Source organism: Macrobrachium nipponense, chromosome 31, assembly GCF_015104395.2.
Source record: "Macrobrachium nipponense isolate FS-2020 chromosome 31, ASM1510439v2, whole genome shotgun sequence".
NCBI classification, from domain to species: domain Eukaryota; kingdom Metazoa; phylum Arthropoda; class Malacostraca; order Decapoda; family Palaemonidae; genus Macrobrachium; species Macrobrachium nipponense.
In genome coordinates this window covers 29,598,184-29,603,103 of record NC_061093.1, presented here as the reverse complement: position 1 = coordinate 29,603,103, position 4,920 = coordinate 29,598,184, and positions in this window count along the sequence as shown.

Genomic DNA, 4,920 nt, shown 5'->3' with positions numbered 1-4,920 from the left:
CGTTGTTGCTTAGACTGGCGAGCAACGCACCAAAGGGCATGGTAAAATTCGGTTGAGTCATTTGATTTATTATTGCTTATACAATTCTCTCTCTCTCTCTCTCTCTCTCTCTCTCTAACGCGACGTTTCCTCCTGATCGACAGGACATTATCAAGCGATAACTGCTGAGGGACTGAATTCCAGTGGCGAGTCCTTCTCCTTATATCGTGGTGTTGCGAGCTCTCCAGTACGGTCAGAGCACTTCTCCGGAAGGTCGAGTTTTTATTGGTTCCCGGGAAGGTGACTCATACGGCGGGCGTTGACTAGTCTTGCAGACCTTCTCAGGTAGGGGGTATCACCGGGAGCCTCTTGATTGGCTTCTACCTGCGTGACGTCACCCCTGGTATTGTTCTCATGTCCGTGTTCGTTCCATGCGCTGGTACTTTCGTTAGGGGAGGGGAGTGTGGGTCCTCCTCACACACGTCGGTATCAGGAACGCTTCTTGGGTGGTATTGAGGGGAGGCTTTTCTTCGAGGATGAGCAGCGCTTCTAGGAGGACGCAGACGTCGTGGGTCAGGTGCTCTCCCGATGATCTTAGTATTCCTGGACGATGTCGTCTCTCGGTGATGTTTTCTGCGGTGTACTGCAAGGGCGTGCTGCCTAATGGCGCCCTCCTGGGCGTGGCAGGAAATCCTTTTTGACAGGCGCATCGTCGTCATGCCGATGTAAATCCCAGGGCATCCTTGGGCGGGGCATACGTATCGGTAGACGACGTTGGACTGCTTCAGGGGGTCTCCTGCCGGTGGGGAGGGGTTGTTCTTCATCAGGAGGTCTTTCGTACGTCGTCTACCGATCGTATGCCCGCCCAAGGATGCCCTGGATTTACATCGCATGACGACGATGCGCCTGTCAAAAAGGATTTCCTGCCACGCCCAGAGGGCGCCATTAGGCAGCACGCCCTTGCAGTACACCGCAGAAACATCACGAGAGACGACATCGTCAGGAATACTAAGATCATCGGGAGAGCACCTGACCCACGACGTCTGCGTCTCCTAGAACGCTGCTCATCCTCGAAGAAAAGCCTCCCTCAATACCACCCAAGAAGCGTTCCTGATACGACGTGTGTGAGGAGACCACACCCCTCTCCCCTAACGAAAGTACAGCGCGCATGGAACGAACACCGGACATGAGAACAATACCAGGGGTGACGTCACGCAGGTAGAAGCCAATCAAGAGGCTCCGGTGATACCCCCTACCTGAGAAGGTCTGCAAGACTAGTCAACGCCCGCCGTATGAGTCACCTTCCCGGAACCAACAAAAACTCGACCTTCCGGAGAAGTGCTCTGACCGTACTGGAGAGCTCGCAACACCACGATATAAGGAGAAGGACTCGCCACTGGAATTCAGTCCCTCAGCAGTTATCGCTTGATAATGTCCTGTCGATCAGGAGGAAACGTCGCGTTAGAGAGAGAGAGAGAGAGAGAGAGAGAGAGAATTGTATAAGCAATAATAAATCAAATGACTCAACCGAATTTTACCATGCCCTTTGGTGCGTTGCTCGCCAGTCTAAGCAACAACGAGAAAGCCGTCATCAGAAAGATAGAGAAGACTCTTTTATAAGATTAATAGTGCTGAAGCAGCAGTTATTTTTAACAAAACATGTCTACGAGAGGGTCTTCCGAATTAAGAATAATAATAATAATAATAATAAAACAGTTACCAATCAAGTATATTATTATTGAAGAGAATACCAAACATTTTAGTTCGTTGTCCATAAAAGTAAATAAAGTTCTCATTTGTTTTCAATCACAAAGGATTGTTTTATCCATTAGAATGTTTTGCATAGACGGTGTTTGTTTGCTTATGTTATTATTGTTTAATTTTGTTTATCCCAGAGAAGTTTGAACCAAGCATTTTTATTTTACGGAAAAATTAACTGTTAGTGCCTCAGATTTATGTTTTTTCAGGTCAGTCTAAAAAAATACTCAGATTTATATTCGGTTTTCTGAGAAAGCAAGTCACACATCAAGAAAAATTAAGATTAACCAGAGGCGGCTTTGTAAAGTAATTTATAAAGAAAAAAAAAACGACGTTTACTTTTTACGAAATATCGTCCGGATAAGGGCCAATCTTCCTTCCTTTCGATCATGTTTTATAACCGTAGCTGATTATCAGGGAACTATTTTCTCCTAATGGGGTCTATTACGAAAACTGCAGAGAGCATTTCCTGAAACAGTTTCAAACAGTCAACCGAGAAGTAAAGGCCGCTAAAACGCACTCAAGAAGTCGATGGGTACCAAGATTACACTGTTTATCCAGGACCCACAATAGCTTCTGATGAGTTCTAGGAACTGTTTTGCAAGTCGGTCACAAATCAACCCTATTGAGATTTGGAAATTATCTGAGTCAAGATCAGCTAATGGATTTTCCTGGAAATATTTCCGAAAGTTGGTCAAGTTGTCTCGGTGGCTGTTTAAATTATGGTCATTCATATCAAGGACAATGTTCTTGCATGAGGAAAATATTTCTCATATTGCTCTTGAAAGATTGCTAAAGAAGTGATGCGTGTGTATTTACGTTTAATGTAATGTGGACTTCATAAACAATATACATAATGAAAACTTTAATAGGATACGAATATCTCTTTCTACCTCAGATGTTACAAACTACTGAGGCTAGAGGGCTGCAAGTTGGTATGTTGACCATCTACCCTCCAATAACCTAACATACCAAATTGCAGCCCTCTAGCCTCAGTATTTTTTTTTTTTTTATTTAAGGTAAAAGTTGGGCCATAATCGTGTGTCTGGCATCGATATAGGCCAGGCCACCAACGGTCGGTGGTTAAAGTTTCATGGGCCGCAACTCATGCAGCATTATACCGAGACCATCCAAAGATAGATCTAGTTTCGGTGGCCTTGATTATACGATGTATAGAAAACTCGATTGCGCCGAAGTTTCTACGGCGCATTTTTCTTAACCTGTTCTTATTACAAACAGTAACATTTAATGGACTGGCTGATCTACTGATGCCGTTATGCCAAAAAAGGTTGTGTAGGTATATTTGAGAGACAGACGGACTGAAAAAAGTTTATTATATATTTCAGTATAGTAGTTCGATATCATCTTTAATTTAACATTTGCCACACACGAGGCCTGTCATAGAAATGATATTGAAATTTTTTTTTTTCAGTTATTCAGCAGTAATATTTCCGTTTCCCCACCGGATCTGTGACGTCACTTCCATCATTTCATTACGGTAACAAAGCCACACCCTCCCTCTTCCTCCTCCCTCTCTCCCTCCTCCTCTCCTCTTCCCCCCTCGGCCTCTCCTTCCCCGCAACCACCCTCTCTGCCCACCACTCTCCTCTCTCTCTCTCTCTCTCTCTCTCTCTCTCTCTCTCGGCCGTTGTTGTAAAAGGGGTGTAGTAAATATGTATTCTGAGGACAAATCTGAGATGCAAACTATAAATTAATGTCATTATGGAAAGGGGGCGGGGAGAAAATAGAGAAGGGGAAGTTAAAAGGTCTCCTAATACGTCGACCTCGGCAGAAACGCACCGTGGAACAGTAAAAGTCTCTGGCCCTAGGAAGAGGGGGGAGAGAGAGAGAGAGAGAGAGAGAGAGAGAGAGAGAGAGAGAAATTTATATATATATATATATATATATATATTATATATATATATATATATTACATGTATATGTATGTATGTGTACTACTTGTGTATATATGGATAGACAGATACGCAGAGATATGGAATAGACATTAAGCCACAAGACTGGATAGCTGAAGGCTTTTTATAAAAGAAAAGACAATAACCAGGAACTCCTGCATAGTAAAGTAAAATGTCAAATTGCTTCATTCTTTGCCGTGTCACTTAAATAACATGAAAAGCAAATTAAGAGAGATAAAGTAAATAATTCTTTCTACCTTATGATTGGAGGGATTTGATACAAAATTTTACCACTTAGTCTACAACAAGTAATGAAAATTCTCTCGTGGGGGGGGGGGGGGGCGGCGGCTGGGGGAAACTTTGAAATTTGACCTCGAAGTTCATTTTCTATGAGCTGAAAAGAATTAAGACTTGACTCGTCAAAAGTAATATAGAATTATTTATTATACAGTGCGCAATTCATAGGAGGGCGTGTAGTTACGTGGGCGTGCGTGTCAAAGCATGTATTCCCGCGAGGGACGAACTGAAAGAGTGTTATGGTTTACTCTGCATCCGAGCGTCGCCAGTAATTACTTCAGGGATCAAGAGAACTAATGAAAGTAGCAGTTTTCCCGGCCATTGGAAAATTCAGCCCTCATCCGGGGAAGCCACAGGAACATTGCGCTATTTATTCATGAGTTTTAACGTGCGACAGGGTTTTAATCCGCAGTGTAATCAACAGCCCCTGATACCAGACGTCATTGCTTATTTAGATCAATTAGATAACTGAAGAACTTACAACGAGAATTGTTTTCGACGCTGCTCACCTTTTTTTCTTTCTTTTTCTCGCAACTGCGTCTTATCAAAGTTTCATGCTATAACCTCTATATATATATATATAAAAAAAAACGTGACTGTATTATAGTTGCGTCCAAGGTTTTAGTGATGGTCATTTTTATGGCGAGTGATTATGAAATACCTTTGACTTATTTACATAACGATCATTCATAAAGGTTCAAATGAATTGTTACTAACGTTGCCTCAGGTCAAAATGAGGTCAAACTAAAAGCTCGATATATATTTACTTTACGAATAATCACGAAGGCATCCCATTGGAGATAAGAGATGTCGACGAACAAAATGTAATAAAAGTATTGCTGTGTATTATAATCCTATTCTTAGAATTGATATTATACCAATACACACAGACACTAATGCATGTAATGAACTTTTGAGCGGACTTATATATTCATAGGTCATCTCTGGCTGCTTAGGAAGGCAAATGACCCCC